At 45.0% G+C, this 12,627-nt stretch overlaps 1 long non-coding RNA gene across 1 annotated transcript; it reads right to left on the bottom strand.

The window, feature by feature from the left end:
* Positions 1 to 5,046: 5,046 nt before the first annotated feature.
* Positions 5,047 to 11,782, bottom strand: LOC142475765 (uncharacterized). Its single transcript, XR_012791124.1, has 4 exons — positions 11,685 to 11,782; positions 10,008 to 10,118; positions 6,586 to 6,695; positions 5,047 to 5,214 (listed from the first exon to the last, which is right to left on the bottom strand). It is a non-coding gene; the product is annotated as an uncharacterized LOC142475765 (long non-coding RNA).
* Between the last annotated feature and the right edge of the window lie 845 nt (positions 11,783 to 12,627).

Here is a 12,627-nt window from a genome sequence, read left to right as displayed (position 1 = left end):
CCAGGACAGCAGGTGCTTGTTCTCAAACCCACTCGGGAGAACAAGCTGATGGCTGCCTGGTCGGGACCGTACCCGGTTATCCGAAAGGTGAATGAGTGCAACTATGTTGTACAGGTAGCGCCTGAGAGGCACAAGACATATCACATTAATATGTTAAAGGAATACAGAGCACCGAGTATGGGAGCAGTAATGGCCATTTGTAGCCCACTGCTGGAGGATCCGGCGAGCAATGCTCTGCCTGATCTCCTAGGGGAGGCAAAGCAAGGAAACACTGTTGAGCAGGTAGAGATCGGGGCACAGTTGAGTGCTAGGCAGAAGGGAGAAGCCAGGGACATGCTAGCTCAGTATAGCGCCCTCTTCACTGACATGCCAGGGACCACACATCTCACCAAACACCCAGTACACACAGGGGACCTGCAGCCTCTGCATAAGCACGCTTATAGAGTGTCAGCAGAGGTCAAGACAAGTATGGAGAGAGAGATTGAGGAGATGCTGACCCTAGGGGTAATTACTCCATCCCAGAGCCCTTGGGCAAGTCCAGTAGTCCTAGTGCCTAAGAAGGACAAAACCACCCGGTTTTGTGTGTACTACCGGTTGCTCAACGCTGGGACGGTGTCAGATGCTTACCCCATGCCCCGCATGGATGAGTTACTAGATGAACTCGCGGGGGCAAAGTATCTGACCACCATGGATCTGAGCAAAGGCTACTGGCAGATTCCCCTGACCCTGGAGGCTAGGGAGAAGTCAGCATTCTTCACTCCAAGTGGCCTCTATGAGTTTTTGGTGATGCCATTTGGGATGAAGAATGCCCCGGCTACCTTCCAACGCCTGGTCAATAGGTTACTGGAAGGGATGCAGAGCTATGCCAGGGCTTACTTAGATGACATTGCTGTCTTTAGTAATTCCTGGGAATCCCACATAGGACATGTAGCTGCGGTGCTGGATAGAATCAGGGAGGCTGGGCTTACCTTAAAACCCACTAAGTGTATGGTAGGTATGGCAGAAGTCCTGTACTTAGGGCACAGGGTGGGTGGAGGGCATTTCAAGCCAGAGCCAGCCAAGGTAGAAGCCATAGTTCAGTGGCCTGTTCCAAAAACCAAGAAACAGGTCATGGCCTTTTTGGGCACCGCAGGGTACTACAGGAAATTTGTCCCACAGTACAGCGCCGTGGCCAAACCCCTGACTGATCTGACTAAGAAGCAACTGCCTGTGCTTATTACCTGGTCTCCTGCTGTGAAACTGCTTTCCAGGCACTGAAAGCTGCGCTTGCTGAGGCCCCCATCCTGGCTGCCCCAGATTATACCAAGCATTTTCTTATTCAGACTGATGCCTCAGACTTTGGTGTGGGGGCTGTGTTGAGCCAGGTGGGGGACGACGGCAAAGAGCACCCTGTGGTGTATCTCAGTCGCAAACTGCTCCCCAGGGAGGTGGCATATGCCACCATTGAAAAGGAGTGCTTGGCCATTGTGTGGGCACTCAAAAAGCTCCAGCCCTATGTCTATGGGAGCGCTTTCACGGTCATTACCGACCACAATCCCCTGAGCTGGCTACAGAGGGTATCAGGGGAAAATGCCAAACTGCTGAGATGGAGCTTGGCTTTGCAAGAATTTGAATTCACCATTCAGCACAAAAAGGGTAGTGAAAACAGCAATGCTGATGGACTTTCACGCCAGGACTATCCCTCTGAGACTGAATTCATTAATGGTGCCAGCAGTGCCCCACTCCCCGTCAGGGCCAGTGGGCCACAGGACACGCATTAAGAAGGGGAGGTGTAGAGGGAGAGAGGGGGTGGCCCGGTATTAAAGGGGTTGCACCCCATTTGGCCACCCCTGACCGCACCAGGGAGACAAGGGGTTAACTGGGCTGAGGTCCAGAAATGTGATGTAACCCTTGTTATGACATGTAAATGTATTTTCCCCTGTTCCATTGTAATGTCTGGTTACTCAGTGTTTGCATCACACACACACTAGAATCCATCCGGGAGCACAAGGGTTAATAATTCTTTAATGATTATAGCTCTTTGTGTAAGTTTCCCGCCTTTTCGGGCACCATTTTGCAGGTCCCCATTGGCCGCCATTAGGGCTCAATGCATTTCAATAGGAATTTGTGCTGTTTTCGTCCTGTTTCCTGTAGTGACCAGCAGGTGGCGTCCGAGAGGGAGAGCGGCGGTTTCCCATTGAAAGTCAATGGGCTCATTGACTTCAATGGAGATGCCTCGAGGTAACCTAGTTGGCTGCCGTCCAGACCGCAAAGCGGATACAATGTCCTTCAAAAGAGCTAAAATCACTGGGTCAAGTTCAACGTCAATTAGCGGGGAAATAAACTGTTTTAGGGCACCTAGGGATAAAATTCTTTTTGCCCCTAGTTCCTAAGCGTCCCCCCACTCGACCACCACCGGGTCCCCGAATCCTGGACCCCCGATAAGGGTCGAACCAGATAGAGCGGGTCGCGCCATAGGCTTTGCCGGCGGCGGCAGAAACGGCTCAGAAAAATGACTAAGTGAGAAATGCTGAATTTTAGGAATCCATATCTCCGGTTCCGGAGGGTTCAGCGGATCAGGGTTTGGGGTATCTGTAGCCACTGCTCCGGCATCGCTGCAGAACCATCCTTGACCCGCTTGGACCAACCCGACGGAGTATGGACCCCCTTGAAGTTCGGGACTTTTCCCATAAACTTCAATGGCAGAAAACCCCCATTGACTTCAATGGCGGCGATTTACCATTGAAAGTCTATGGCGGAGCTGCCCGTTGTTTTCAATGGGGATTTAGTGAAAAGCTGAGATTTCTTTTTCAATGGAGATTTTTGTATTAAAATGATTTAATGTGCATTGGTGTAACTTCGGTTTCTTAGGTCGTAGCAAGTCGCTTTTTGGACCATATGGTGTCCCAGTTCTGGCAATGCGAACTGGGAAGTTTGGACCTGCTAAACCTAACGGAACCGGATATTTTAATACGTTTATGTTTTATGCTTAATAGTGTATCTTAAGGTATGGACAAAGACCCAGAAGAGATTCTTTTGGGCCATAAGGTAGCAGATGGCCCTGGGGACGCCGCTATGTCTAGGATTTAAGTGCTGTTCAAAGAGTTTTATCACCCTCACTGTTTATCCGAAGCCCAAACCAGGGCAGGTCTTAAGTGTTCCAGTTAACACCTTTCAACAAAGGTTTTCCTGCCAGAACTCCAAATGGTAGACTGTCTGGCATTCCTGACGTAAATGTGGGGCTTCAGAAATGAGACCCCCAGAGTTCTACTGCGCATGTGCCAACTAGCAGGGGGGCATGGGTCAGAATGCTTTCCCACGTTAGTGAGTGGCTGGAGGTAATTGTAAACCAATCCCCTGTGCTTAAGGTTAAGAATAGAAGGAGAATGGTTTATAAACTGCTGTCCACCCATATATCCTTTGTCTTCGTTTGCTGATATGGTTACCTGATATCACCTGAATGATTTCCTCACTGCTGAAAGAAATGCTACATCATACTTCTCATTCCCCAACCCTTAAGTAAGTGTACTTCTTGTTCGTTACTGTATTATCTGTTGTGTTCACCTATATTCTAAGGAATAAATACAATTTATTATATCTTAAGCCTCGTTCAGTTCAAACCCAATTATTTTTGTGTAATATTAATAAGCCTGTGGAAGCTATCGTCACAAGGAGGTATTATAGTGTGTATTGTGGGGAGAATTAGTGTGTGTGTTGTTTGGGAGTGATATTCGGGAGGATTGTGTGTGCAGAAGGAAGAATGAGTGAGGGGGGAGTAAGGGAGCAGGATTGAATGAGAGGGGGTCATTGAGTGATAGCGGGGAGGGGAGGGAAGAGTGAGGAGAGTGGGTGTAGGAGGGAGCAGTGCAAGAGACCGTCGGGGGCAGAATACATGGTGAGAAGGGAGGCTGCCTAGAAGCATAAAAATCTACTTCACCACTGTTCTGTACTCTCTTCAATACTCTGTGTTACAGATCTCTCTGGCAAGAAATGGGGTCCAATGGCAAAGACTGCTCTAAATAAGATAGTATAAATGAACACAGAGAGAAATTCCAAAGAGTAACCCAAGAAAATACAAGTGAAATCTAATCGTAAGGTAATTAGTCCCATTAAGTGAAATACATAAAGGAATAGTCCATAAAAAAGCACAAAGGAAAAAAATAGGAGTACTTTATTGTGATGTTACATTTCAGAGAATATAAAATTATAGGAAAACAATTCCACTTTGTTCAGAAAACCAGAAAGTCTTGGTCCCAGGTGGACTGAATTTTTATTGCAAATAAGTTCCTTAATACACAAGTAAAGAATATAGTTACTTATTCTATTCTCTACTGTAAGACGTGCCACATTGCCCAATATTTGGGTACAGTGCCCAGATTGTGACCATGCACTACAGAGGTGAGATTCCCCCAACTCCAATTTGCTACACACTCCAAGAGAGATTATTGTGATCAGAGGTGGAATGAGAGGGGTGAGAAGGGTCGCTGCCCAGGGAGTAGCCTGACAGGGGGTACAGAAATCTCTTTTGGTGCATATATTGCGGAGCTGCATTGATTGACTTGTCAATCAGCTCTGCTGCCTATCCCATTGACATCATGATCCGGCACTGTGATCAGCTGCAGCGCTGACCCAGGTGTGTTAGTGCAGCACTTTACAGGGAGGGAACAGAGGTTGTGGATGACAGATGCTGGGGATAGGCCATGAGTACGGGCCAGAGTAAGGTGGAGACTTTCTGTACTCTGCATACAGGACACTGCATGCATGACAGTGTCTGTGTGTGTGTGTGTGTGTGTGTATTCCAAGTGTCAGTGTGCATAAGTAAGTGTGCTCTGTAAGTATGCCTGTGTGGCAGGTATAGGGGGGTGGTTCAGCTGGAGGAACTTATCCAGGCACAAAAGCACATAGATGCCCCAGATTATACCACCCCAAATGCTGATAATATCCTGCTGCACTTTACAGAAGATGATGCAGATGTCAGTGGGTGGTGGGTTCATTAAATCCATCCATCATATCATAGCCACACTGTGCATATGATGTACTGAATCAATCACAGGAAGACATCTCCATGGTAGGGGTAGAAGTTAACAGAATATGTCCAGCACTGTGGTGTGTAGCCCATAAATAATAATTGTGCACATTACAGAACATACTTGCAACTGCAAGATCATTTTGCTGCTTGTAGTGTTTGCTCTTGTCCTGTGCAGTGTTGTCGTAGATCCGTCTCTTCAGTGTTCACTGCAATAAAAGTAAGACATTGCATTAATATTACAGAAGTTTGGGAGCTGAAATCCCACTATGCTGCAGACATTTTCCCTTTGCATAAGATTCTTGTGATTATATCTCAATGATGATCAATAACAACTACATCATAACACAGCCGCTCAATACAAAATATGTATTTGCTATCAATGGTCATGGAGGCCAAACGTCACACAATGTACAGATATACTGCTGCGGCCGAGTTTATTCGAGCATTTGCCCGTTCTTGGCCGCAGCAGTAACCTGGCGCGCGCCGGAGGGTGCCGGGCGCACGCCGAAGCAGCGGAGGAGCGCCCTCCGATCGGGGCTTTCTCCCTTCCGCTGCCGGGTCCGTCGGGTCCCCCGGAACCCCCTGCCGCTGTCCCCCACATCGCGGGACACCAGTGCTCCCTCGGGGAGCCCTGGACGCGCGTGCAGGGGGCGCAGGCACCCGATGACGCGTGACCGTGCATCGGTGATGCGCGGCACGCTGAGGGAGTGCGGCTAGCACGCCGGGGCATCCCCCGGCTTGCGGTGCTAGCCGTGCTTCAATAAAACGTGTCGGTAGTGTAGCAAGGATTATTTCTTCCTCTGGTGCATTATGATGGGATGTGTTGTAAGATTCTGCATTATTAGCATCACTGAATCTTTTGGAAACTGAGTAATATTCTATGTTTTAATGCAATATTATGGATGATCAGCCGGTAAAATAAAGCTTACTGTATCTGTAGCCATGCTCTACCCATGATGTGCTGAATCAATGACTGCAGAGTGATTCAGAGTGGTAAACATGACTGGAACTCATCTCTGAATAGAGGACAGAACAGCAGTGCAGAGTAGGAGGTGAATGTATCTCAAATGGAAGACTTAGTAGCTGTGTGGGGAGTAGACAGTACAGACTGATCAAATAAATAGTTAAAGGAGTATCTTCAACATTACTTGGCTTTGTTATCAACATTGAAGTTTCTCTTGTTTTTTCTGTTCTTTAAATCACTACTACTGATGCCATGTGTAACCTGTACTGAGAGATATACTCTACTGGCCTAGATGAAACCATATGATGCAAACAGGATTCATCCCACTCCAGATTCATATGATTGCACCACTTCAACCTTTAATAAAACACATAGAACTACAGCAGTGCGCTACTGCACATGTTCTTGTTATGAATGGTAGTAGATGTGGTCCTTGGGTCAATACTTCATACAGCAGCCACACTCTACTCATGATGTATTGAATCAACAAAAACCTGCATGGTACAGATCACAGGAAGGGTAGAGTAGAGGGGAATATGTCCAATGCGAAACCCTTAGCAGCTGGATTGTGTGGAGTCAACAAAACGACAAATACTAAATGAGAAATATACACATCGCTTATCTGTCTCTGTGTAGTCATTTTCCTCCTCTTCAACTGTCTTTCAAAATTTCTCTTCTGACAGAAAAGAAACACATGGCTTCAATATTCACTGTTCTTCCCTCCTGAAATAAAAGTTAAGCATTGCATGGTTATGATCATACATACAATGAACCTTGCGCCAAACCATGTGATCCAAAGTAAATCCACCTCCCTCCCATAGCTGTGTTCCTTCTAGAGCTTCTACCACACAAGTCATTAATGTTCGTGACACTGTACTGCAGTCACAGTCTGCACACAAAGTACTGAATCAATTACATCACACTGAAAAGGCAGTCTACATGATGCAATAGTTAACCATAATAACTCTGTCATGCAAATGACAGGAAAACCTATATGTATATCATTAGGGGAGAGGGGAAAAATAATTAAAAAATAAGTGCGAAAAATAAAAACAGATTATAGGAAAGTAAATCCTTGCCCTGGGAACTTTACAATCTAATAGAAATGTTAGAAGACTTAAAGAGAGGCAGCAGTTGGGGGAAGAAGTGCAGTAGATGACAATGCTTGTCCTTAATGGTGGGTACAATTAGTAGAAAGCACATCTTGGGAACAATAGTTGTTAGCAGTGACTGTGGGTGTGGGACAGTAGCCACGAGTCAAAGTTTTTTAAATGCTTGATTTAAGTCGTGAATTTTAAGATTGGTCTTACATGTGGGTGGAAGAGGTTATGTTGGCATATACTGAGTGTGAGGAAGTTTCACATGTACGGTGCAGTGATGGAAAATGGTTTCAGGCAAGTGAGAGAACAGTAGAGGTGAAAGAAGTTTACAGGAGACAGTTATGGTTATAGTGCAAGAGACAAGCAAGGGCATAACGAGAGATCAAAGATGATATGCAAGAAGGAGCAGATTAATGGAGAGCCTTAACAAAAAGGTAAGGAGGAGAACTTTGTAGGTGATACAAAAACTTGATGGGATGCCAGGACAGGGATTTAAGGAGATGAGCAGAGACTGTTGTGGGAGAAAGTGAGATAATTCAAGCAGCAGAGTTTTGCATAGGAGAAAGTTGTGAAGCATGGAGGCCTGTTAGTAGTATGTTAAAATAACCTATAGGATAACAGTATACATTGGAGTTTTAGCAGTAGGTTGAGAGGGGAAAGGGAAGATCTTGGCAATATTACAGAGAAAGAGGCAACACATTTTACCCATAGCCGTGCATGTGAATGGAGATGGAATTGAAGAGCCAAATGTTACTCCTATGCAACATGTTTGATGACAAGATAGATGGTAGTACTGTTTACTGTGATGGAGAAAGGGGATAATATGAGCCCAGTGTTAGACATTAAGTTTAAGGCAGTGGAGTGCCATCCATGAGCATATAGCCAGGAGACAACCCAAGAGTAGGGACTGGATTGCAGGAGTGAGAACAGGGGTGGATAGATTTGTGTGTGTATCATCCGCATAGAGATTATATCTAAGGCCAAAAGCATTGATGAAGTCACCAAATGATAGTATGTAGAGAGAAAGAGAGATCTCAGAACAGAGCCCTGATGTATACCCACAGACAGATCAATAGAAGACGAAGACATGTTAGCAACAGAGATGGAGAATGTGTGACAGGAAAGTTATGATGAAAACCAGGATAGAACTTTGTTACTGATACCAAGAGAGAGTTTAGAATATGAAGGAGGAGAGTGATTGAGAGCATCAAACGCAGCCGATAGATCAAGTAGGATTAGTAGGGAAAAACCTTGGGAATTAGCTTTAAGCACAGTCTGTAGAACGTGCTGTACGAAAGGCAGGTTGTAAAGGATCCAGGAGGGCATGTGATTTAAGAATGTTGACACTAGCAATTAGAAGGCAAACAGCATGAGGGATACAGAGCGGTAGTTAGTAAGGCACATAGGGTGTAGTTTGTTTCTGACAAAAGGGTGACCGCTACAGGCTTAAAGTAAGAGGGCAAAAATCCAGAGAATAGGGAGAAATTGAAGATGTGGGTGAGAGTGGGGACTAAGAGATGCAGTAAGGTGTGAGGGGATACGATCTAGAGGGCATGTGGTAGAGGGAGAATAGAAGATGATTAGCTTCCAGCTCTGTAAGAGAAGAAAAGGAGTCAAGTGCAGAAGGAGATTTGGGAAGAAGGAGAGAAGGGGGAAGGGACAGAAGGAATCTCCTTTTGGGTGGCATCCACCTTGCCTCTGAAGTAGTCAAATGCTTGAGGAGAAGTGAAGGAAGGATGGCAAGTGGGAGGAGAAGGTCAGTGGAGGGAGTCAAATACAGAGAAAAAAAACAGCGTAAATTAAATTTGAGTGTTGATGAGTGTGGAAAAAAGTAGTGTATTTAGCCCTAGAGAGCAGCTTTATACAGGACAGGAGACATTTTTACTGTAGAAAAATCAAACAAAGTGTGAGATTTCCTCCGTAGGTATTAAGAACAGCGAGTGGAAGTGTGATGAGTGTGTTTGGGAATTTAGCCAAAGGTGTGGGTTAGAGGGATGAGTGTGTCAGAGCCTATAGGGGGCATATAGATAGGAGGATAGCATTGTAAGAGTTAATAAGATTGTTAGTTTAAGCAGAAAGAAAGAGAGAGAAGAGAGAAGAGAGGTTAGAGTAGATGTCAGAGGAGAGTTTAATTAAGCAGAGGCAAATCAGTGGGACAGGTAAGATGCGGTGAGGGGAATGACTGATTGTGACTGATGAGAGCAGAAGAGGTTATGTACAACTAGAGCCTTGTTAGTAAGAGTGGACATTCCAGAGGGCACAGGAGAAGGGAAGAGAAAAGTAAGGAAAGGAATGTGGATTACATTAGATAGGTTAACACTCTTAGTAGGGAGGCCTGATGTGTATATGAGCCGGTCCAAGATTATAAGAGATATCCCCCAACATCAGCGAGCATAGAAGGAGACACAGAGATAGGTGTAGAGAGAGACAGAGATAGGGATATGTAGAGAGAGAAGGGCGTCAAGAGAATGAGACAGATAGGCGTAGAGAGAGGAGACATAGAGAGAGGGGGCTTTGAGAGGGGGGCGTAGAGAATGAGGGAAGGTGGAAGAGAATAGGATGTGCAGGAGTGCATTTCATTGAGCAGTGCAGAAATAGCTGCAATAGAGGTCTGTACAAATGGTGCTTTGTGTAGACACATGCAAAGGTAGGGGAAGGAAAGTGTATAGAACATGTGGATAAAAGCAGGAGTGTGGAAGTTAGAGAAATTAGAAAAGTTTTACAGAGGAGTGAGGAAACAGTAAACAGAAAGAACAAGAGAGAGGTTACATTGGGATGACGTGCTGTGGTAGAGAGAAATGCTAGGAGAGAGCCTCCAGATATTAGAGGACATGAATTGAGAGAGCAAATGTATAAATCAAAACCGGAGGGGGAGGTATAGCACGAAAGCTTGCACAGCAGTTGATGAAGATTATAGTCTTAAAGTTGCGTGTACCTGTCAGGGCACTCAAGAAGGTCAATGCTCACAAGTGCAGAGTTCATGAAGAAATGCTGAATCCAGTTCCCCTCCAATTTAATTTTAATATAACTTTTTCATTCTTCATTACTGCAAAAAGCAAACAAAACAAAACCACATTGCATTACTATTTTCAAAATGGATTGAATGACATATTCAACAGTAACTGTGTGATGCCAATATTGCCTTCTCACTCGTAGGCCAGTACGGTCAGGTACCCAGTACTGATAAAACAATAAGTGCCCGTACTAAGTACCAATATGAATTATAAGGAAATGTAAAATCTCCAGGTCTCTCTCCATCTCTGCAACAGATATATGGATAAGCCCATATTAAGGCATCACGTGACCGGAGCCGTCACTGACTGGGTATACGCAAAGATGCAGGGAGATGCAAAGAAAGGGAGGGAGAGAGACAGGGAGAAGATGGGAAACGGAGGGAGGCACGGATGGCAGGCCTCTCTCTTTCACTGGTGCATGCAAGGAGCTGGTCCCAACATCCACAAAGTGTGTGTGTATTATTGGTTGTGTTTTATGGCGGTAGGAGGATAGTGTGTATATTGTGTGTGTGTGGGAGTATTATATTGTGTGTAGGGTATTATAGTGTGTATATTATGTTGAGGTGCAGAGGAGAGTGTTAGATTGGGTATCTTGTGTTAGGGGGTATTGTGTATATTGTGTTTAAGACTATAATATTATTGGGGAGATTATTATTGAGGAGGTATTAAAGTGTGTATTGTGGGGAGTATTAGTGTATGTATTATTTGTGGGTGACAGATGCTGTGGGTAGGCCAAGAGTACGGGCCAGACTAAGGTGGAGACTTTCTGTACTCTGCATACAGGACTCTACATGCACTGCAGAGGTGAAATTCCCCCAACTCCAATTTGCTACACTCTCCAAGAGAGAATATTGTGATCAGAGGTGGAAGATGAGCAGGGTCACTGCCCAGGGAGTAGCCTGTCAGGGGGCATGGAAATCTATTTTGGTGCGTATGTTGCCACGTGGCATTGATTGACCGGTCAATTAGCACTGCTTCCTATCACAGTGACATGATCCGGTGCTGTGATCGGTTGCAGCGCTGACCAAGGTGTGTTAGTGCAGCAATTTACAGGGAGGGAACAGAGGTTGTGGGTGACAGATGCTGGGGGTAGGCCAAGAGTACGGGCCAGAGCAAGGTGGAGATATTCTGTACTCTGCATGCCCATCCTGCATGCCCAGGACTCTGCATGCATGCCAGTGGCTGTGGGGTGTGTGTGTGTAGGTATGCCAAGTGTCAGTGTGCATAAGTAAGTGTGCTGTGTGTGTAAGTAAGTTTGCCTGTGTGGCAGGAGGTGTAGGGGGGTGGGGGGCGGGGGGCGGTTCAGCTGGAGGACTTTACCCAGCACAAAAGCACATAGATGCCTCTGATTATATCACCCCAAATGCTGATAATATCCTGTTGTAGATGCACTTTACAGAAGATGATACAGATGTCATCAGTGTTTGGTGGGTTCATTAAATCAATCCATCATATAATAGCCACACTATGCATATGATGTACTGAATCAGTAACACCAATCACAGGAAGACATCTCCATGGTAGGGGTAGTGTTGAAGTTAACAAAATATGTCCAGCACTGTGGTGTGGAGCCCATACATAATAATTGTGCACATTACCAGAACAACATATTGTCAACTGCATGATCATTTTGCTGCTTGTAGTGTATACTCTTGTCCTGTGCAGTGTTGTAGTAGATCCGTCTCTTCGGTGTTCACTGCAATAAAAGTAAGACATTGCATTAATATTACAGAAGTTTGGGGGCTGAAATCCCACTATGCTAATGACAGTTTCCCTTTGCATAAGATTCTTGTGATTATATCTCAATGATGATCAATAACAACTACATCATAACACAGCTGCTCTATACAGAATATGTATTTGCCATCAATGGTCATGGAGGCAATATGTCACACAATGTACATATATAGCAAGGATTATTTCTTCCTCTGGTGTATTATGATGGGAGGGTGAGATTCTGCATTATCAGCATCAGTAAATCTGTAGGAAACTGAGTGATATTCTATTTTTTAATGCAATATTAGGGTAAAATAAAGCTTGCTGTATCTATAGCCATGCTCTACCCATGATGTGCTGAATCAATGACTGCAGAGCGATTTAGAGTGGTAAACATGACTTGAACTCATCTCTGAATAGAGGGTAGCACAGTAGTGCAGAGTAGAAGGTGAATGTATCTCAAATGGAAACCCTTAGCAGCTGTGTGGGGAGTAGACAGTACAGACTGACCAAGTAAATAGTAAAAAGTAGTAACTTCAACATTACTTGGTTTTGTTCTCCACTCCTGTTTTTCTGTTCTTTAAATCACTAATACTGATGCCATATGTAACCTGTACTGAGAGTTATATACTCTACTGGCCTAGATCAAATTAAATGATGCAAACAGGATCCCTCCCACTCAAGATTCATATGATTGCACCACCTCAACCTTTCATAGCAATAACATAGAACTGCAGCAGTGCGCTACTGCACATGTTCTTGTTATGAATGGTAGTAGATGTGGTCCTTGGGTCAGTACTTCATACTGTAGCCACACTCTATTCA

Source organism: Ascaphus truei, unplaced genomic scaffold (assembly GCF_040206685.1).
Source record: "Ascaphus truei isolate aAscTru1 unplaced genomic scaffold, aAscTru1.hap1 HAP1_SCAFFOLD_1369, whole genome shotgun sequence".
Taxonomy (NCBI): domain Eukaryota; kingdom Metazoa; phylum Chordata; class Amphibia; order Anura; family Ascaphidae; genus Ascaphus; species Ascaphus truei.
The sequence above is the reverse complement of the archived record's forward strand: the minus strand, read 5'-3'. Positions and strand labels throughout refer to the sequence as shown.